The 24,171-nt window shown below is 42.8% G+C and overlaps 1 protein-coding gene and 1 pseudogene across 3 annotated transcripts in view; one reads left to right on the forward strand and one right to left on the reverse strand.

Moving 5' to 3' along the window:
- The window catches only part of LOC124554776 (protein O-linked-mannose beta-1,2-N-acetylglucosaminyltransferase 1-like), a 1,050,404-nt gene that overhangs the window by 46,974 nt on the left and 979,259 nt on the right, over positions 1–24,171 (forward strand). The gene's annotated exons all lie outside the window — the stretch shown is intronic.
- Positions 9,199–9,316, reverse strand: LOC124557517 (annotated as a pseudogene).

Genomic DNA, 24,171 nt, shown 5'->3' on the forward strand with positions numbered 1-24,171 from the left:
TAATAAGTTTTGTAGACCTGTTTACGACTTATAAATTGCTCTGTTGTGAGCTGGAGACTATTGAAAAGTGGTGCAACATACGTATTAGTATCGCCTCCATACAACTTTGCAGCTTCGCGTGGAATTTGCTCTGAGGTCGCTGCTGTACGAATTTCCTCCTCTCGCAGGAAGAGGGACAGAGCCTATAAACCTACAGGCCATGCTTCTCTGCTTTCATACCCAGGCTCGCCATCCATCAATCAAACAATAAACGAACCAAACGCAGCAGATCGTTTTCGAGCGGGTAGCGTTATCTCGATTCAGCAATCTGCGCCCAACAAGGGCGCCCCGTGGCCATAACTCAGGGGATGGACGAGCGCCGCTATGGAGTAGGTGCGGCGCACACGTGTCTCGGTATACGTTTAGTTAGTGGTCGCGTTTCTCTCCGCTCTCGCACGTCAGGAAGACGCAAACTATAAAAGGCAGTCAAGTGAAAACGAGGCAAATCGAAAAAGTATGTAAACTGTTTATTATTTCAAAAGTAAGGGCCACAACTGTTAACGCACTTTATCTCACTGTGAGATAAGACGATTAATGCCTTCATGGAAAAATGTTTGCGGTTGCCTTCGGAACCATGATTATAACCAAGCATGACCTCTTCGTCCGAAGCCAATCGACGGCCGCGAACGGATTTCCCTAGAGCTCCCAAAATAGGGAAATCGCATGGGTACGGTGCGTGGACACTTTGCAAAAACTGGAGTGCACCATCAAGGATTGCTGACGGACGGCATCATCCTGTTGCAAAATTCCTCCCCTACATGTTTATCAGGGTTTTTTCGACTACGCTGCCTAAGTTTCGCTGGGAATCCATTACACATCTTCCATACAGTCCCGATCCCTCCCCTCTGACAGTGGAAAAAATGTGTTAACAGTTATGGGGATTACTTTTGTAATAATAATCAATTTCAAGATTTTAAACATGGCTGAAACAGCAACTGTTGAAATTCTTCACGGTAAATGGTAACAGCCAAACAGTTTCAGGATAAATATTTATTAAAATTCTTGACCACGGTTTTGGTATATCTAAATATACCTTCATCAGAAGCTCTTCACGCTAGTTCACAGGCGAGATAATGATGCTATGCTGGGTTCGCATCAACCCTCTGTCCATAATTATGTTGTATAAATGGATATGATGTTTTAACTATTGACGACGCCTTTGGCACAATTGTTTTTATGTATCTCCTGTGCACGATGTGATTTTAGTGTACTTTACTTCTGATGAAGGTATATTTAGATATACCGAAACCGTGGTCGAGAATTTTAATAAATCTTTATCCTGCAACTGTTTGGCTGTTATCATTTACCGTGAATAAGCAATTTACTTACTCTTTTTCCCATGTATCTCGTTTTCATCCGACTGCCGTTTATACATCGGTCCGCAGTAATAGAGCATTTTTTCGACGGACTCCGCACGTTCGCCCATCACCAGCGCAGAGTTACACATCGTGTGCAAGACAGGTAAGTCTGCTGTGTGTTCTTGCTGTTCAAGGTCTTAGATCAAATACAGTTCCTACATCAACTAAACAAATACGTTTAAATCAAACACTTAGCTTGTTTTGTGGTTCGACGATGAGTCGCAAAGAGAAACCGAGGTATCTGCATAAGGTATTTGCAAGGACTGAAAATACACAAGTGGACGGTGCATTTCTCTACAGCATGTCCCTGAAAAGTTTTCTTGGCTGAATTTCCCCGAATTCTGACATGCCCTGGTACCCTGCAGACCTGATTATGTAATTAAATAATTAATTTCTCTATCATCTGAATCATTTTCTCTGCTAGGTGCATCTGTTAAACAGCCTGGAGGACAATGAGGGAGGTGGTTATTGCAGCCATAGTCAGAGACTGGAGAATGGATAATCAATAGAGGCCACGTGCTTATACACATCAGTCTACAGTGGAATAAAATTTCGGTGCTCCTGACAAATATTACTAAAATATGTAAAAGTAACACGACAAGTGCTATCCTTTTCCAAAAGTCGTCATATATAGATAAATCTGCGCCTCTTGAGAAGCCAAGGTGTGATTTTCTCCAACCTTAGTGTAAACCATTTCCCATACAGATTTTTGAAAGACAGGTCTTTGCGCGAATACCAAAGGGCTTCGCTACTCGTGACTAAATGGTTACTCCATTGAGAGGCAAGCAACGGTATATTGTACACGTGACTGCTGTAGGGAGTAGGTCCTAGAGGCTTGTCACATCATAATGTGTTGCTTTCTGATATGAAGTGGTGGTTTCTCAGCCTCAGGACAGAGGCTCGAGAGGAATATTTTCCTGAACGGCCCTGTAGCCAGTCTGACTTCCACCTTCACGTATGAGCAATGACAAATATACACAGTGTCCCAGAAGGAATGGTCAATATTCAGGGATATGACAGGAACGATCATTCGAAGCCTAAAAGTCAAGTAAACATGAGCTGCAAAATGCGTACCTTACGAACTATGAGCACTTATTCAGTAGAAGAGATGTTTCACAGTAGCGGAGATGAACAAATGCTCATCGTTCTTAGAGCCCAGGTCTACTAGAGTTTTTTGTTTTCATTTCGGTCCATACCATCACATCTCAAAATATGGTAAGCAAAGAGTTTTCAGTAGAAGAGATTTGTTTCACAGTGTGAAAGACGAAGTAGTGCTCATAGCTGTTAAGGTATGTATTTCATATCCCATGTTTACTAGACGCTTTTGCTTCGAATGATCGTTCCTGACATATCCCTGAATACTGAACATTCCTCTTGGGACACGCTGTAAAAAATCTTTAAGTTTAATTCTTCAAATGTTACTATCAGATAAGATTTCGTTGGTGGGTTTAATCTGAAGATAGAATTTTACAAAATGCATTACACTGTGCTGTCTTTGATAATGGTATTTAGTCCGCTGCCGGTTTCGGTCTTAAACCATCTTCAATGGCAGAAAAATTATTGCAGATTTGTCACATGTCATACATGCTTTGTCATAAATTACTACTGTAAACCGTAATTGCCTATAAAAATGAAAAATCGTTGCAAGATTACAATATGATGGCCCCTTGAGGGGGCATTTTGTAAAAATCGTACATGCTGTTGACCAGCGCCTAAACAAGATGTTGACGATAGAAGAAAGGGAGATTACATTTTAATGTCCAGTCGACAACGAGGTCTTCAGAGACGGAGCACAAGATCGGATTAGGATGAGGAAGGAAATCTGCCGTGCCCTTTTAAAAGAAACCAGTGGCCTTAAGCGAGTTAGACAAATCACAGAAAACATAAATCTGAATGGCCGGACGCGGATTTGAACGGTCGTCCCCCCGAATGTTAGTCCAGTGGGCTAACCACTGCGCTACCTCGCTCCTTGGATTAATTTGAGTGAATTTAAGTTTTAAAAGTGGAACTTGAGTTTGAGAACTTTCGGCAGCGAGAGTCGCACACCGACTGCACATATTAATTTTTAATAATGTAGTTACTATTATAGAGGTAATGGATAAATGAATGTCTCAAAACACTTAATGCTGTAGTAGCATCCAAGAAGTCTGGATATAGAGAACTACCCATACCAGAGTAGAGAGAGAGAGAGAGAGAGAGAGAGAGAGAGAGAGAGAGGCTGAGTTTCTCTGGCGAAAGTGTTGAGACAGTTGTGAATATACAACGATAACCACTGAAAATAGCTACACAGATACTGAGCAGCTTAATGCTAAAAACAGACAAAGTAGGCTCTATGTTTGAATGAATAAGGAAAAGGGTAGTAGAATTCTCAAACATATTAATGAAAATATATTGTTGACCAGATGGACATTAGATATTAAAAGTGACCTCTAAGAAGAGTAATAGAAAACTGTGAAGAACTTAAGATATTTGTTCGTGCTTCTATGATGACTGGATAATCTACATGAAAAGTATTTGTTCTGAACATCACTGTAGAAAAGCAATTCAGGGCGACAAAATTTTCCTCTAGTCTTAAATAGAAGGGATGAAATTATTGTGTGATTACGAGGCACATATTGCACGTGAAGGCCGAACTGAGACACGGTGCGCGTGTAGCGATTTCATCGTTATGTGTCGTTGCATAATAGAGGAAGACTGCTACCCCTAATGCCTAATCTATGTGCAACAGCTCTTTATAGGATCGTTGTCACGCGATTCGACAATTTCAGCTACATAGAACACTATGCCTCCATTCTGTAACGACGATTGATACGTAAGATAATAGTGCCTCATTATTCTTTGGTGATATGGGAGGCAAAAGGGGAACTGACTTACACCTGACATTATTTCGTTGTGCAGTCGAATTGCACTACGCGTCGTGAGCTATGGATTAAAACAGTAATGAGTGTTGCGCAGTACTATAAATTTGGCGGGAAAACTATTAGGATGCAGATGACGGAAAACAATCTGAACACCAAGAACAAGATGTGCGAGATAAAAAACGGTGGTAGGTGTGATTCTATATCTGAAAGATGACGTCTATTCAAATTTCACACCAGTCGCTTAACGGTGGCGCTAGTAGCGCCACAATGAGGGTGCAAACAAGGTTTGCTTTAAATACGTGCTGCAACGATCGTGAGCGTTCCAAAACCCAGGCGATCATTGTAGGCAAAACCACCCCTTCCTTCCGCCTCCTTGATTTCTACATCACCATCTATGGCCGTCCTATCGCCCTCACTCCCACCCTTAAGTACCTTGGCGTCACCCTCGACCGTCGCCTCTCCTGGACTCCCCACCTCTGGACAATCCAAGCCAAGGCACGCTCCCGACTCAGTCTCCTCAAGCTCCTCTCCGGCCGTACGTGGGGTCTGGACCCCTCCACCATCCTCCACACCTATACATCCCTCATCCGCCCTATCCTTTGTTATGCTCATCCGGCTTGGATCTTCGCCCCCCCCCCCGCCTTTTATAAATCCCTCCAAATCCTTGAACGCCATGCTCTCCGCCTCACCTATCGCATCCGTCTCCCCTCCCCTACGCGGATCCTGTACGATCTCATCCCCTTCCCCCACCTCCTCCTTATCCTTGAAAGGATACGGATCCTGTACACCTCCCGTAAACTCGATCCTCCTCACCCGCTCATCTCCCCGATCCTCTCTCACCCCCGCCCGCTGCCGCGCCTGTATTCCCACGTCCCACCCGGTCTCCATCTCTCCACCCTCCTTACCCTCTCCCAAGGTGGCTTCCGCCAGCCCCCCCTCCCTGATGATGTCCTCGTCCCCTCCATCTACCCCTCCTATCAACTTTGACCCTGCCCCACCCCCCACTTCCGGTGTCCTTTCCTTTCGGCACCCTCCCTCCCCTCTCTTCTCTTCCCTTCTCTTTCCTTTTCCCCCATCCACTCCCTCCACCCCTCTTCCCCCGGGCTTCCCCTCCCCCTTCCTCCCTCCCCCTCTCTCCCCTGCCCGTGGCATCTCTGCTCTCCCCTCTCGCTCTCCCACTCCCCTTCCTCCTCCTCCTCCTCTCTGGCAGGTCCCCGGACTCGCACACGCATAGTGAACATTCGCGCGCCGGAGATCATCGCCTTCTGTGTCTTGTGTTGTGACGTCGTTTAGTGTTTTTAGTGTCCGCCGTCCCGCTACTACGTTCACTTGTACCGTCGGCTTCATCAGTGTTCTGTGCGCCGTTTCAACGTGTTTTCAGTGTTGTTCTCGTCGCGTGTGAACGACTCCGTGTTTTTTGTCTCTCTGTGACCCCTCTCTTTTGCCCGTCACTATGTTCATTATCATTCTCCGTTCTTATACTATTGTCAACACTGTGGCTGACGAGCGGCGTAGTGTGCCGCTGACAGCCTACCTGATTTGTACAGGTATTAAAATAACAATAAAGTAAAAAAAAATCGTGAGCGTTAGTCACCTTTGAAATCGGACTTATCGAGTTTAAGTTAGTCAACATTGCCTTTAAGACGACGAAGACACCAGTGTTAATAGCTCACTGAGTTTGAACGAGGTCGTGTAATAGGGCTACCAGAAGCTGGATGTTCCTTCCGCGATATTTCAGAAAATCGTGGTAGGAATGTAGCCACTGTACGTGAGTGTTGGCAGCGGTGGCCACGAAAGACCGGAGCGCGGACGGCCACATGGCATTACCGACAGGGAAGACTTTGACGTATAGCTGTGGCGCATCGTACTGCATCTGCAGCAGCAGTTCGAGCAGGAATTGGCACCACAGTGACACAACGTACTGTTACAAATCGGTTACTTCAAAGGCAGCTCCGAGTAAGATGCCCTGTAGCTTAACCCGTCGGCACACGGAACGTGCTGTCGAATGTTAACTTTGAGCGTGCCAAGTTCAACGTGCTGCTTAACGCTCAGGAACCATGCGACTTGTGCATACAGTACGTGGGCCCCAACGTGGTATACGCGATCGCAACGCACTCCAGCGGCAATTGTGGGATGTTTCTAGTTCTTAAATCACACTGTTTAGTCAACAGGCTGCGTAAAATTCCCACGTTAGCTCTATTAAAGCGGACATTTCCTCCATTGTGCATATCCTAGTCACGTTGTTCCATATGTAATATACACAAACAAAAACTTCAATATCATGTACATGTTTTAAGACAAAAAGGAAAGTACCATGTCCAATCAATAAGGACACAGGCGTATAGAAGTTCTGTTACAAACAGTGGGACATAAATTTCCAATATTTCTCCACATACGATAAACACTATTTTATCTTCCACACATTCTAGTAAAACCATAAAGTCATTCTTACTTGATCACTGTTCCTATCCAGTAGCAGAAACTTTACTACATGTAAGTCACGAAACTCAAAAGAAAAAAGAACAAAATATATTTATACAAGTAGCGCAAGCTGTTCTGTAGATTAGGCCAATCGAACAAACTCATTCCTCAAAAAAAGGTGAACTTATATTTACATAACATCAAATATTGTAGTATATACTTACATTAAACTAACAACAATGCATCAGAACCTATTATACACGCGAATATTATGAAAAAATATTTGGATTTAGCGAGATGCGAACAATCATCAGATTTTTCTTTAATCTCATTTTGTTCGCTTTCGTGCGTTCCATCTGCTCGGGGCGGACGTCATAAGACATCCGTTTAAGTCCGTTGTTGATCGATTAACTCAGTTTTTTTGTTTTTATTACAGGGGGCTGCTAACCATCTGACCGAACACGCTGAGCTACCGTGCCGGCGTTTTTTTTTTTTATCTCATTTTGTTCTAGATAGTTCGTTGAATTTGTTCGTGGCGGACGTCCGATGACACCCGTTCAGGTTCTTTGTTGATCCGTTCACACAGTTTTTTTTTTTTATTTCAGAGGGTAGCTAACCCTCTGTCCGAGCACGCTGAGCTACCGCGCCGGCCACTGAAATTTAATTATAACAAATTTTACCAAGAAAAATGTGTTTTTCGTGGATCCTCAGTGTGTCGCTACCTTAAATGATATACGGTACTCTCATAATACGCAAGATACAATAATTCTTTTGCCACGAATATGATGTCTCTCATTATTTTATTGCAACGAATCACGCAGTTAACAACAGGTTTTCGAATGATTCTCAATTTGCTGGTGCTCAGAAACGACATATAAACGTGTAGGCATGAACTGAATGCCAAAATGGCGCCTCACAGTTCTGTGCTGAAGGGAGAAGGTGTACGTGTGACGTAGCTGGCGTTGTGCCATCTGATTCGTCAACGCTCAGACGCACGCTCAGGATATCTGACATGCTAGATATTGCTCTGCACGTTCGGAAAGACTCTCGAACGTGCTATTCCACGCTATGACGTCAGAAACTCGGCACACTCAACGCTCAACGTTCGGATGCACGGTCCGTGTACCGACGGCTTTACATTCCACTGACCCCAAACCACCGCCGTTTGCGACTTCAATGTTGTCAAGCGAGAGCTCTTTGGGCGGCAGGATGGAGGTCTGCTGTGTTTTCTGATTAAAACTGCCCCTTCCTCGATGCCAACGATGGCTGTGTGTTGGTTAGGAGACCAGGTGAGCGGCTGCAACCAAATTGTCTATGTACTAGACACACTGTACATACACCTGGAGTTACGGTCTGGGGTGCGTTTTCGTATTCCACGCAGCCTGACTGAAATTTACACGTCAGTTTGGTGATTCGGCCTGTTGTGCTGCCACTCATGAACAGCATTCCAGGTGGTGTTTTCCAACAGGATAAGGCTAGTCCACTTGCCGCTGTTGTAAGCCAACGTGCTCTACAGAGTGTCGACTTGTTTTCTTGGCTGTTCGACCACCAAATCTGTCTGCAGTCGGGCACGTATGGGACATAATGCATTAACCGTCCGTGTAATGATCGACCAAGTCCAACAGACATAGAGCTCCAGCCCACAAACTGACATCCGGCACCTTTACGACACAATGGACGCACGTTTGCATGCTTTTATTCAACATTCTGGCGGTTACACCGGTGCCAACATTAACCTATGATCCTGCAACGTTACGCCCTTCAGTATGTTACCTAGGCAAATGTATTCCCGAAACTTCTTTGCTCTACATTAATTATTTCTTGCTGTTTGCATTTTGTCCATAAAAACGTGAAGATTAGAGCACATTTTGCAGACTGTGGTATAATAATAAATCTGTGTCGCTTCACTCCACTTGTCAGGACGCCATCTCTCAACCTGCGTGTGCCACGTGAAGTTTCGTGTAACATATACAGCTGTCTCGTGTGAGATCTGCAGTCGTCGAAGAATAACTGTATTAGCATGGTTGTGTATTCGGTGCCGATTGGATACGTCAACTATTGTTAGCCTCGCACATAACATGCACTGTACTTCTACAGCTAAACGACAGCTGCTCGCGCCACGTGCGCGCAGAGGACGTCTTCGTGCAGTTCTGTACGTGCAGTACGCTGGTTTCTTTTTTGTTTTGGAATAACGTAAACAGGTAATGTCTAAGTGTTAATACAAGCAAATGTGCTTCAGCAAAAAATGACCGTCATTCAGCGATTCTTCCTACATGCATAGCCATTGTCCATCAAAATGTATAAATCTCCCTCCGTCCGAACAGGCCTTGGAAGGCCCAACGGCACCGACCGGGCGCCGTGTCATCCGTAGCCCAGAGGCGTCACTGGATGCGGATACGGAGGGGCATGTGGTCAGCACACCGCTCTCCCTGCTGTATGTCAGTTTTCGGGACAGGAGCCGCTACTTCTCAATCAAGTAGCTCCTCAGTTTGCCTCACAAGGGCTGAGTGCACCCCGCTTGCCAACAGCGCTCGGCAGACCGGATGGTCATCCATCCAAGTGCTAGCCCAGCCCGACAGCGCTTAACTTCGGTGATCTGACGGGAACTGGTGTTACCACTCCGGCAAGGCCGTTGGCAAAATGTATATATCCACGTTTCGTAATTTTATAGCTAATTTTAAGTTCCTTCAATGTATCGCTCTAATTTATATCCTGTATTATATTATAGCTAGCTCTGAAGCTGATCATGTAATGATTGAAATAGTCCACCTTTGAATAAATGTGCCTTGCGATGTGAACAGTTATAATTATTTTCAAAGATTATAATTGGATCGCTGATACCTCCAATAATGTTTCAAAAATAACAAATGGATGTTTCGTTGTGATTTCTTTCGAATTGTTACCTAATAACTTTATTGCGTCACACGTAATGCAAATCGTCAAGCAAAAGTGGATGAGTTAAAGATCTGGATTGAAACCGCCGTAGAACAGAAACGGTACGTTTCAGGAATGGATTCCGATTCAAAATACTATTTACTCACTCCCCTCTGCAAGTCATAGAAGTTTGTAAAAGGAATTTCCGAACATCCTACATATCTTATTGATTACGACATCCAGTTGGACAAGGATTAAGGAAAAAATCGCCTGTGTAAGGTCAAAAACGCCATCATGCTTATTGGATCAGCATCTGCAGGACGTGATGGTATCACAGTCCAAATGATAAAGATTATTATTGACCCACTACTGGCTAACATAGCAGATGTCTTCAACCACTCCTTAACCACTAGTGTCTTCCCTGAGACCTGGAAACAGGGATTAGTTAAGAAACTACCTGAAAAGGACGTTGCCACAGCATCCTCTGATTACCGAAGTATTCTCATTCTGCCTGCACCACCCAAGGATAATATAATAGTCCACAACCAGCTACCAAATTACCTAACCACAAACTATCAACTAGAGGAATACCATCGCATTTTGGTAAATATTGAAGCACAACGTCTGCCTTAACAAAGGTAAGATATGACCTAAAGCTTTGCATGGATGCTCAAGAGGTGACTATCATGTACTCCGTAGACTTCAGCAAAGCCTGCCACACTGTCGACCTCGACATTTTTGCTGTATCGTCCGAACAAGACATAGCCAGGGCAAAAGCGCCACAGGCGCAAACATGCGAGCTGTTTCCAGGGCCATAGAGTTACCAGGTTCATAGTTCATAGTTTTGGTTCATCGGTGTATAGGCTCCAGCGACGAAGTGTAAGTGAATGTTATCAAAGGCTCATCATAACTAGTGGCGAATATGAACCCCCAAGTTACTCAGAACGAGGTCTCAGGCTACAACGTGTATCTCAGTGATGATAATAATTAGATATGAAAGTAGTGCTACGTTTGTAATTGAATCGCCAATAATACAAAATCATTGTTGCTTTTTGTTTTTAAATTCATGCGTTTACTATTGTTTTTAAATTGCATCGTAATTTTTGGACGACTCTTTACAACAAAAAAACTAGTTTTTACTTGTAGTTGCATGAGTATGACTGAAAATACTGTTAATTATTGTTAAAACCGATCAACTAGACATGTCTTCTAAACTGACTCATTCCACATCATTTCGATAAAAAAAATCGTTCAAATGGTCTGTGGAACACATAACCAACTAACTGTTAAAAACGACAGATAGATAGGGGAATGTGTCACAGCACCCATAAGGCCATTTTATAATAGTCTGTCATAGAGGGTACACAAAATGAAACTAGCCCGAAAGAGTTTTCAGCATTTCGTAACAACGTAATCCATAAGAGCAAACAGATAATTAGAAAGAGGCCAACGTGCCGCGATAGTGCTCACCGCACATCCAACGTTAGCACGAATTCATGAGGTTTTTGGTAAGGAGGGGACGTTCGACAAAGGCAGTTAAATCTGTTGGCCTCCCAGGTAGCCTGGACTTTTACCTGTAGGTCAAGGTGGAGGGTCAGAAGTATTCTAATAACTAGCACGTACAGGAAGAGTTAGATCAGCGCATTTAAAACGACATTACTGTCATCCCCAGAGAAAGGCGTGCTGAACGTATCTCACTCATAAATCGAACAATATAGCAAATCAACGGTGATTATTACCGACTTCTTCTCTGAACAGCAGCTCTGTCCGTAAATTATAGTAATTTATTTAGCGACATGCGTATAAATATATTGCGGGCCATTTCTGGTGCGGATATCCTATATAAGAGCTCTCAGAACACTGGTATTTGTAGGTCTCAACGATAAACACGTCTTAGTTGCGTAAGATTTTATATTACTATTGGGGAGGGGAGGGTTCGGTCCTCGTTGCTGTGGCACTGCTGCCCAGTTTTTCGTGCATCGTAAAGAATTCCACACGTGGATTCAGAGCAGTTTTTCTACGGCGCGTTTATGAAATCGGGACGAATATCCTGTGGCAGTAGCCCGCTGCAGGGGAGCGTAGCGCTGACAAAAAGCGCCCACTCTCCCGTGCCGGCGCCAAGGCGTCTTCCGGCGGGGTGGCGCGGTGCCTTTTATCGAAGTAACGCAGTTCCCAGCTGAGTTCGGTCCGCGTTAGCATTCTGCGCCAGGGCGCCGCATTCACACAGCGAGCTTCAAACCTGCCTTCCTAAAACGGTCAAAGGGTCCCTTCTCCTATTGCGTTGACTCCATCTCCTACGTTTCCATTAACATTCGTTGTTTCAGGGGAATTAAATAAACTGAAAAAAGTTAATATACTGCAAGAGCCTCCAGGAGTAGTACTTTGCCTACGTCACTTGGTATGTACGATACTCGGGTTATACTAAAAATGTACGTACTATGACGAAAATGGAACTGGCTGTATTCAAACATGACAGAGTTCCCCTACATAACACTTGTTCGAAAATCTTAAGTCTCGTTCGTTTTCACTAGTTGGATTATACGGAGAAATAGAAAATATTCAAAGAAGAACTGCGCGATTAGTCACGGCTTTGTTTAGTTCGCGTGCGAGTTACAGTAATGGTCGACGGACTGCTACGGGGATTGTTATAAGAAAAGTTCATTGCAGATACTGTAGCAGAATTCCACTAGCGAAGGTTCCGAAGTGGGCCAATAAAAATATCGCTAGGGAAGGAATAGATGAGAAGGGTGTGAGACAGAGTCTTAGAAAGGGAAGGAATAGACGAAAAGGGTTTGAGACAGAGTTTTAGCCTATCTCGATATCTGTCAGTCAGCACATTGTGTTCAAGCTGTGGAGGAAACAGTTCAAGGAGAAAAAAAAAAGAGATCTTTGAGGTTTTTAATTACGTTAAATACGATAAAAGACTTGGAAGGTAAGTTGAACGGAATGGATGGAGTCTTGAAAAAATTTTATAAGATGAACATCAACAAAAGCAAAACAAGGGTAATGGAATGTAGTCGAATTATATTAGGTCATTCCGAGGGAATTTGATTAGGAAATAAGACACTGAAAGTAGCAGATGCATTTTGTTATTTGTGTGGAAAAATCACTGATTATGAACGAAGTAGAAAGGATACGAAAAGCAAACTGTCAATAGCGAGAAAAGCATTTCTGAAAAGGTAAATTTGGTAACATCAAATACAAATGTAAGTGTTAGGCAGTCTTTTCTGACGGTATTCGTCTGGAATGTAGTCTTGTATGCAAGCGGAACTTGGACTATAGGCTATTCAGACAAGAAGAGAATAGAAGTTTTCGAAGACTTGTGCTGCAGAAGAATGTTTCAAAACTAGATGTGCAGATAGAATAGAAAACGAGGAACTACTAAATCCGATTGGAAAAAACAAGAAACTTATGACTAAAAGAAGGGATCGGCTGTAGGGAAGTGTGGAGTATAAAGTTGGTATAATGAGATCGAGTTGACTAAAGTAAGCCGGTTCAAATGTACTCGTACTTAGGTTGAAGCAGTTGTACAGAGATGAAGACACTTGCACAGGACAGACCAGCGTGGAGACCTGCGTCAAACCAGTCTTCGGACTGAAAATCACAGCAGCAACAACGACATCAACAACAACAACAAACGACGACAACGACAACAGCGATAACACGAGAGGAATTAGTACTTATACAGATGAATAGATGGATACCGACAATTCTTTCCACTAATGGAATGGAGAGAATTGACAATGAAAGAGGCACACCATTGATTGTCACTTTTGCGCCCCACACTGTGCGGTGGCACGAGTCTTAGAGATGTACGAGGGCCATTCGGTAAGTAGTGCAACACATTTCTTGCTGAAAGCCGGTTGGCTATATTCAGGATTCCAATAAAGCATATTATTCCCCATTCTTTTGCAAACAAAGCTCTGTTTTTCAACATAACCTCCGCTGAATGCGACGGCCTTACGCCACCTTACTGGGAGGGCCTCTATGCCAGCACGGAAAAACCCTACTGGTCGACATCGGAGCCAACTTTTTGCTGCATCAATAACCTCCCCGTCACCCACGTACTGCTTCCCTCGGAGTGCATCCTTCACAGATGGAAGTCGGAAGCTACGAGATCCGGGCTGTAGGGTGGACTGAAGTTTTGTGAGCTCCTCTCGGGTGCGCAGACGTGTGTTGTCATGTAGAAGGAGAAGGTCATTTTTTTTTTTTTTTTTTTTTTTTGTGTGTGGCCACGAACGCATTGCAGGAATCACAGCTGTGTGCTACCGGCCGGCACGCTGGAGATCGGACAGGTTTGTGAGACTTCACTGCGATGATGGCAGATGCCTAGCTCAACGGCTCACCGTGCTTTTGTTTATTGCTAGCACTCCGTAGACATCCTGCAAGAGTCTACGAATATCTGCGATGCTCTGGATTATCGCCAAAAGAAACTCAATGACAGGTCTCTGCTTGGAACGCACCTCTGTTACAGACGTCATTTTGAAGGCTACGTATAGCTCCGCCAGCAATCGAAACTTCATAAAACTAAAGGGACACAAGCGGGAATATTCCACGATTTCCCACATCAAATTCCGCATTTTTCAACTGAAATTGGCCTAGAAAGAAAACTTGTTGCATTACTTATTGAACACTCCTCATAGATATGGGCGAAATTATGTGCGGCGTGTTAATTAGAAAGCATTCCCTAGATTTTTATTCATTTATTTATTTAAAAAAATAAGTAAATAAAGTTCCTAGATGCACATGGAAATAAATGTGGTACTATTGGCGAAGGTAACACTCCCTTTAGCCTTTCTGGAAGCCCCTGCACTCTGCATATCTGAGCCGGTCGCTGTGGCCGATCGGTTCTAGGCGCTTCAGTCCGGAACCGCACTGCTGCTACGGTCGCAGCTTCGAATCCTGCCTCGGTCATGGATGTGTGTGGTGTCCTTAGGTTAGTAAGGTTTAAGTAGTTCTAAGTGTAGGGGACTGATGACATCAGCTGTTAAGTCCCATAGTGCTTAGAGCTATTTGAACCATTTTCTGCATATCTGTATCGTCGTGTTAACCTCCACTGACTCGGAGGCAAGTTTATGCATTTAACTGAAGTATTCTACCTTTAAAGAGCTGCAAAACACAACTGTAACATTTGTTCAGAAGGGATAGTGGTCCAACTGATATTTTCTTCTCCACCTCTCATCTTTATCAGCTTCTACCTACTTCGTTTCTCGATTTCCTGTGGTGGTGTTTCCTCCTTCATACAAAGAGAAAGTACAGTTGGTCGACAGTTACTTATAGGTGCATAAAATGTTGTCCAGTGCCCAACATATCTAATATGATTCATGTAAGAAACTAGAATCAAATTTCACTTCATTTTCGTTATTGCATTAGATGCAGAAAACTTTTAGCAGCATTTTAGCACTGTGTTAGTAGAAAATATTTCTAAATAAATTGCATCATCTTTCCTTCGTAAAGTCAAGCCCACCTACTCGGAAAACGATTGTTACTGCTCGCTCTTATAAGCTGTATGTTGTTCTGAAAATGAGGAATAAATAATGAGGTCGTTAAACTGAGTGTATAGAATAACATACAACTGGCGTACATACGAAATGGAACCCACTTGACGGACGAACGTCGTTTCAAAGAACGTATCACATGTGATACAAGGAGTCACTCCAATTCACAGTTAATACAAGTGAAACTGCGTTTTCAGGCGAAAGTATTTACTTTGACGCGAAATGTTATGTCATGGTAGCGCTTCCAAAATAGAAAAATGAGAACAATTCTATAAATGCAACCTTGAACGAAGCAACGTACTGGTTGATAGAAATGTAGCATAAAAAGTAAAAACACAGTATTTCGTAAAACATTTCATTAGCGCCAGCCAGTTTTCATAGAAATACGCCCAGAACCGTTAGTTCTTTTCTTTTTCTGTTGCGAATATTTTATTGTGCCAGCTATCGGTAAAAACGTTACGCAAACCAGTAACCTCTCGAATTTGTGTGCATTTACATATACATGAAGTGAAAAGTGTATTTAACTGCCAGTTAGCATTAGTTTTCATTTCTGCATGTTAACGAATTTGTTTAAATAGCGACGTCCAGCAACTTAAGGTATGTTGCAGTGCGAACTGCCGGTGAAAAGGGTAATACTTCTGGGACGGAATTTCTGAATTTGGAAACTGAGTATCGTTACTGACAGTATTTTCCGGATGAGGGAGTTTTCGCTTTTTCCATTTCATTCGGATCATTCGATGTATGGGAAAGTCATTAGAGCAGGTAAACTGCTACTAAGTGGTACTGAAATGCAGCTTACATCTACATACATTTGTACTCTGCCAGGTACCTGACGGTGTGTGACGGAGTGCATCTCTGGTACTGCTATAATTCGCCCCACTCCTTTTCTGTTCAGTTCAGCAATGGCGCCTGAGAAGAAAGTCTGTCGTACGAGCTCTAATTTCTGTCATTTTCTCCTTGTGATTATATCGAGAGAGGTATGTGGGAGCGTTCGGCCATCCTGATTTAGGTTTTCCGTGATTTCCCTAAATCACTCCAGGCAAATGCCGGGATGGTTCCTCTGAAAGGGCACGGCCGACTTCCTTTCCCATCCTTCCCTAATCCGATGAGACCGATGACCACGCTGTCTGGTCTCCTTCCCCAAACAAGCAAGCAAGGTATGTGGGAGGAAATAATACGCAGCCCGACTCTCTCCAGAATGTACGATGTCGAAATTTCAGTACTAAAACTCTCCGTGATGCACAACGCCTCTCTTTCAACGTCTGCCATGGGAGTTCGTTGAGCATTTTCGTAAATTTCTCGAGCCGAGTAAACCACTCCATGATGAAACGCGCCACTCTTAGATCTTCTCTTTATCTACCACTAATCCTACTTGGTAATGGTCCCAGACTGACGAACAATAGTCAAGAATCGATCGAAAGACTGGTTTGTAAGCCACTTCCTTCGTGGATGAACAACATTTCCTTAACATTCTTCCAATGAATATCACCCTGGCATCTGCTTTTCCTACTATTTGTTTTTTAGAGTCATCTACTTTAGGTCGTTCCAGATGGTTGCTCGCAGAAATTTTGCGGTAGGTACTGTTTCTAGTGACTTTTTGCCAGTACCAAGATGATTTTAGGCAATTAAAGGAAACACTGTATACTCAGTTGAATATGCCCTCGTACGCCACTAAACAAAGGAAACGGATGTGACCAAAGAGGGGAAGAGTTCTAACATTCTGCGTGATGTCTGTTTGTTCTAAGTCGTGTCTCCCTACCACTTTCGCGCAACGACGCTCTGAGCGTGTTTTTTAGGGAATTGACTAGTTTGAACCTGGTACCTGTTGCTGGTAAGGAGACGCCAGACCACACATGACATGTAGAGTTCAGAAGAGTTCAGTGAGACTAGCGATGATACAACCAAATACTTATAATGATTTCAGCGTCAGCTCCACTGCACTCCCTGTAAAAGAATCTTAATACTAACTAAATTTAGTGGAAGGGGTTCAAGGCTTTCCTATTTTTAGTTAGCTGGTAAAATAACGTCGAAAAAGCAGTTAAGTTTACCATTGGAAATTTTAATCTACTCACAAAACATTGTTTATAAATTGCACTATTGGTAATAGGAAATGTTTTAATACAGGATGATAAAAACCAACTGCGTTCAACAAAAATGTGAATATGTGAATATTCCCTGAATGGGTTTCCAAGTTCTACAATGGATCGAAGGATGACCTATGCCATATCACATCTATAATTTAGATTTAAGTTAAGTTTCATAAAAGAGAAAACTATCAAAATGGTCTACAGTGACCCTCAATTATCTTTAATTGCTTATCTAACTTGTAATAAATTACAGTGGCTGATGTGGCTTCTCAATAATTATATAACAGAAAAATCATCACATTTCAGATTTTAACTTACGTAGGAAATGTGAATACCATGAGCTTTAATTGACGATCAACACTAGTATTACGCAAAACGGGGGTGTAACAAATGAGACTTCTGCAGTTCTGAGTGAAGCTTTATGCGCTGTTATGCGGCATCGCGTGCGTTCATTACCTTGTCGTTGGTTAGGCAGTGTCAGGGGGGGGGGGGGGGGGGGGGGGGGCGGGCAGCGCAGCTCCATACAGCTCGCCGTCTCGGAAGCAACTCTCTCCTAACTTCTCCTTACTACAATTTACCGAAGTTGGTTTAAGAAAAAACTATCTGGCTGTGTTTTCATCTGACCAATCAGGGTCTCAATGTTAGCCTTAAGCTCCGCCTACAAAAATTCTGTCTATCCAATGAGAAACGTTATACTTTTCGTGGTGGGGCAATGTTTTTAACGTTTGCAACGTAACAGAGACGCGAAAAAGTCTCACGCTAAAACTTGCAGCTGGTGTGGCCCTTTTAGTGTTATCGTAAGATCTATACTGTTCTTCTGGAGGGCTCTATCTTTTAACATGTGCTGGGGGGTGGTCCTGGTGGTTGGCTGGCGATGTGGCTGTCCGTCCCTTATCGTAGGGCCTTCTAGCTTAACACGGTTCTGCTCTCGGCTTCTGTTCTCGTTTCTTCCCTCGGAACTGCGTTTGTTTCACGGTGGGAAGGTATGACATGCATTTAGGCGTTCTTGTGTTAGTCTGTGGTATTCCATTTGCTCACTCGTTGATCGTATTACTTTGGTTAATTTAATGTCAGGATTTATTCGGAGCTATGTGACATACTGCCGGATTTGCTTATTATGTCAGGGTTTTCATGGAAGGTGTTGGATTTGCCTGACACCTTACAGAGTGAAACTGTTAAACTGTGCTCTGTATTGTGTTTCCCAGTTACATTAAATCCTTGAGACAGTTTCCAAATTTGAGGGCGAACGTGATTACGGAGATGAATAGAACCATTTGGTAGCACCCCATTTGGTTTCACGTGCTTCACGCGCTTCATTTTTTGGAACTCAGCGAAGTATTGAGATAGATCGAAAGATCAGCTTCTGGATATCTACATTTCGGTCTTCCATAATTTCTTTAAACAACTTCAGACAAATGCTGCGACTGTCTCTTCAACAGACAACTTCAGACAAATGCTGCGACTGTCTCTTCAACAGATCAACGGTGTCTCTCGTCCGCCTCGGCGACCACTGCAAACGTCCTCTCTCCCTCTATATCTAATGCTCTTTGCGTCGACGGGACATAATTCGTTCATCCTGTGGAGCGTGCCATCACAGAGTTGCGCAGTTATTGGAATTTACACGCGACCAGCAGTCTACCATAAGCTCAACTGTCCCCGTTTGTGACGGTATGGGACACAAAGGCACACCATTGCTTGTAGAACGACCTTGACGATGAGCAAATACAACGGTTATTTGATTCTCTCATTATTCGCCAATTAACGTCAAACCGACTGGGCACGTATGTTTCGCATTAGTAGTTGGCCTTAATGGAGACGTACAATACATGGAAGCAGCACTTACACCGTAAAGCTCTTCTACAGCGTTCCTTTGCTTTTCGACAATAAGACCACCCATCCGCACAATGATCTCGGCTAACGACTTAATAAGCTTGTTTTGTGCACCAACATCATTGAATTAACACGCGTCCGTTTCAGAATCGTTTATTCCGCTCCAGTACATAAGAAAGCTACACGTAGTGAGTGCCACACACAGCAGACACGCAACGATGACTTTCTCATTCTCCATCGCCATTAGCAATCAGAAAGCGAATCAAAGCTGTTTTCTGCCTCGCTCGTCGGTAAGTATGATGGACGAACACACCTCCGGCACGGGCTATTCTCGCCGCAGCAAAATTTGTGCCTGCGCAACAAAGAGGTATTTTCTATCTGTGTCCTCTCATTTTCAGCAGAAAATTGACGTCAGAGCACTTGGTAACGCTGTAATGTTATTCACGACAAGTACCCTCATTATATACGGTAAAAGAGCAGAGCCAGGTTTGGCAAGTAGAGATACTCGATTTGCCACTAGTCTGCTGTACTCAAAACAGAATCTGAGCTGCCGTCTTAGATTGTTTGCAGATGACGCTGTCGTTTATCGACTGATAAAGTCATAAAAAAATCAAAACAAACTGCAAAACGATTCAGAAAAGATATCTGAATGGTGGGGAAATTGGCAGTTGACCCTAAATAACGAAAAGTGTGAGGTCACCCACATGAGTGCTAAAAGGAATCCGTTAAACTTCGGTTACACGATAAATCAGTGAAATTTAAAGGCCGTAAATTCAACTAAATACCTAGGAATTACAATTACGAAAAACTTAAATTGGAAGTAACACACAGAAAATGTTGTGGAGAAGGCTAACCAAAGACTGCGTTTTATTGGAAGGACACTTAGAAAATGTAACAGACCTACTAAGGAGACTGCCTACACTGCGCTTGTCCGTCCTAGTAAAAGGACATGTCGAAGACATAGTGGATGTTCTAAACTGCTTCAATAGTCTACACCAGAATATTAAATTTACAGTTGAACATGAATAAGACAAAAGCATCAGTTATCTACACCTTAATGTAACAAGACACAACAATACAAACACATTCAAAACGTATAGCGAAAATAAAGTGAACACCACCACAATCCCTGCAACTTCATGTCATCCAAACATTTATAAAAAGCAGCTTATAGGACAATGCCGCACAGGGAATTTGAATATCTCTGAACAGGAAATAAACATAGTGACACATATTGCAGTTGCCAATGATTGTAATGTTTCCATGGTTGACTCAGTACCAGGCGAAGTAAACAAAGACTGAGACACAAACTATACCACAGAAGATATAGACAAAAACAACTGTGTATCTAGTATCCCATACATTGGTAATATGTCACAAAAGACTGTAAATATCTTCAAAAAAATACAAGAATCAAAATTGGGTTCTGTACAGCTAATAAACTACAATTCACAAACTGATACATAACATAGAGTGTAATCGTGACCTGGAATATACGAAAGTACATGCCGAGAATGCTCCATGTTATGTCTTGGACAAACAGGTTGAGAATTCCACACAACTATACGGAACACATTTGAACCTATACACATAAGACACACAACATCAGCAATAGCCACATACATACACAACACAGGACACCCATTTGGAAAAGTAGAGCAAAATGTCAAAGTGCTCCATGTACTAAATAAAAGTCGTAAATCGTTCTGTTGGAAGAACTGGGGATATATTCACACTACAAAAAAAATGAACGTAAACTATTAAATGAAAAATTCGAAGTATACTCACACTACAGAAAGTATGAAGATAAAATATTAAATGAAAACCTGGAAGTAAATTTCTTCAGATGCTTCGACAGTACACCTAGATTAAAAAAACACTCATAGAAATTGTTAAAATATGTATAACCTAATAATAATCCAGATTTTTAAGGTAAGTACCCTAATTAGGAATTTATACATACTATGTGGACGACCTCTAGCGTTATCTATGTTAAGTTCATGTAAAAACAACTTTGGATAATAATCGTTCCCTATTTTCATTGTATACCGTCCACAGAAAACTGCGTGTGATGGTGAAGGTGTATGAATTTCTGCACAAATGGATCACAGAAAGCCGTAAGTAGTTCTTTCCAGATTTCGCCACTAACTCTCCAAAAGATCGATCATTAACTAAAAATGGCGAGTATGTTTGTATTACAATTAAGATAACAGAACAATGCAGTACCTCAAGCATTGAAAACATGACTAATAAATGGCATAGCATATAGAAAACGCTCATCTTCCCAAAGGCGTTGTGCAAAAGTTGAAAAAATCGTGAGTGGTACCAGAAAAGTTATTTCGTACTCAGAGCTAATGACATATACCATTTTATTTGTATTGTATTTACACTATGTGATTAAAAGTAACCGGACACCTCAAAAACATCTTCGAACGTGGTCAGGTGATTGGATGTCATTTTTGTCATGCGTGTGTACGCGAGATTTCCACACTCCGAAACATCCTTAGGTCCACTGTTTCCAATGTAATAGGGAGGTGGAAACGTGAAGGGACACTTACAGCACAAAAGCGTACAGGCCGACCTCGTCTGTTGACTGACACAGACCTCCGACAGTTGAAGAGGGTCGTAATGTGTAATAGGCAGAAATCTATCCAGACCATCAAACAGGAGTTCCAAACTGTATCAGGATCCATTGCAAGTGCTACGACAGTTAGGCGGGAGGTGAGAAAGCCTGCATTTCATGGTCGAGCGGCTGATCATAAGCCACACATCACGCAGGCAAATTCCAAAAGACGCCTCGCTTGGTGTAAGGAGCGTAAACATTGGTCGATTTAACAGTGGAAAAAAGGTTGTGTGGAGTGACGAATCACGGACCACAATGTGGCGATCCGGTGGCAGGGTGTGGGTACTGCGAATGCCCGGTGAACGTCATCTGCCAACGCGTGTAGTGCCGACAGTAAAATTCGGAGGCGATGGTGTTATGGTGTGGTTATGTTTCTCACGGAGGGGGCTTGCACCCCTTGTTGTTTTGCGTGGCACTATCACAGCACAGGCCTACATTGATGATTTAAGCACCTTCTTGCTTCCCACTGTTGAGGAGCAATTCGCGTATGGCGATTGCATCTTTCAACACGATCGAGCACCTGTTCATAATGCACGGCCTGTGGCGGAGTGATTACACGACAATAACATCCCTGCAATGGACTGGCATGCACTGAGTCCTGACCTGAAGCCTATAGAACACCTTTGGGATATTTTGGAACGCCGACCTCGTGCCAGGCCTCACCGACCGACATCGATACCCCTCCTCAGAGCAGTACTCTGTGAAGAATGGGTTGCCATTCCCCAAGAAACCTCCCAGCACCTGTTTGAACGCATGCCTGCACGAGTGGAAGCTGTAATCAAGGCTAAGGGTGGGCCAACACCATATTGAATTCCAGCATAACCGATGGAGGGCGCCACGAATTTGTAAGTTATTTTCAGCCAGGTGTCCGGATACTTTTGATCACATAGTGTATGTATGTTGTTTCCCTCATTGTGTTCAAACATTCCAAGACCCTTTAGTTCTTTAAACATTAGTATTATTCCTTTGCGAATAAGAAATATACACGCTAATCCATTTTTCATTTCCATTCAGTTCTTCTGGGAGTGGATATACACTTCACTTGGCCAAGCTAAATTAGAGCGCAAAAACAAACATAGTGTGAGAGCAAGTCACATCACTCATGCGTCAGTTATCGACAGAAAATACAACCGCAGCTACGGTTCCTTCCATACTATACGGTTTGTGGCCACTTTTCTTTCCACTGCCCTGTTATAAGAAAAAGATACGAACGGGCTGCAGATTGTTACTCCATGCATGGTACCTATAATTTGAATGCATTCACTGTATCAGAAACAGGAGATAAATTTGATGTACGTACAACCTTCACGTAAACAGCTCAATAAAAAGATAATTTTTGTGTGGACACGCGACAACTGTTTCACATCTACATCTGCAAGCATACTTTGCAAATAAACGAACACCTGTACCTTCCCGTGCGAGTTCCGATTTCCTTTATTTTATTATGATAATCGTTTATGCCTATGCAGGTCGGCTTCCACAAAATATTTTCGCATTTGGAGGAGAAAATTGCTGATTGAAATTTCGTGAGAAGGTCCTGCCGCAACGAGAAACGCCTTTGTTTTAATTAAGTCCTCCCCAAAACCTGTATCATACCCGTGACACTCTCTCCCCTATTTCCGATAACACAAAAGTTGCATGTCTTCTTTGAACTTTCTCGATGTACTCCGTTAATCCTATACGATAAGTATCCCACACGGCACAGCAGTACTCCAAAAGCGGACGGAGAAACGGAGTGTAGTCAGTCTCTTTAGTAGATCTATTGCATTTTCTAAGAATTCTGCCAATTAAACGCAGTCCTTGGTTCACCTTTCCCACAGCATTTTGTACGTTTTCTTTCCAATTGAAGTTTTTCGTAATTGTAATTTCTAGGTATTTAGTTGAATTTACAGCCTTTAGACTTGATTGATTTATCGCGTAACCTAAGTTTAACGGATTTCTTTTAGCACTCATGTGGGTGACTTCACACTTGTCATAATTTAGGGTCAACTACCAATTTTCCCACCATGCAGATATCTTTCTAAATAATTTTGCTATTTTTTTGATCTTCTGATGACTTTACTAGAAGGTAAACAACAGCATCATCTGCAGAGAGCCTGAGATGGCTGCTTAGATTGTCTCCTAATTCGTTTATATAGATAAGGAACAGGAGAGGGCCCATAACAGTACCTTGAGGAACGCCGGAAATCACTTCTGTTTAACTCGATGACTTTCCATTAATTACTGCGAATTGTGGCCTCTCTGACAGGAAATTGCGAATCCAGTCGCATAACTGAGACGATATTCCATAAACCCGCAATTAGATTTACAAGCTGCCTGTGAGGTACAGTGTCAAAAGTCATCTGGAAATCTATATACACGGAATCAATTTGAAATTCCTTTTCAGTACCAGTCAGCACTTCGTGTGCGCAAAGAGTTAGTTGTGTTTCACAAGAACGATGTTTTCTCTGCAAATACAGTCACAATTATATCAGGTACTTTTCTTATATATGCATTGTTTGCCGTTGGGATGGAACTGAAACGCTGCATTTTTTGTACGTTACGCACGTCTTCAGGATTATATTTGGTAATAATACCTTA

This window comes from Schistocerca americana, chromosome X (assembly GCF_021461395.2).
Source record: "Schistocerca americana isolate TAMUIC-IGC-003095 chromosome X, iqSchAmer2.1, whole genome shotgun sequence".
Taxonomy (NCBI): Eukaryota; Metazoa; Arthropoda; class Insecta; order Orthoptera; family Acrididae; genus Schistocerca; species Schistocerca americana.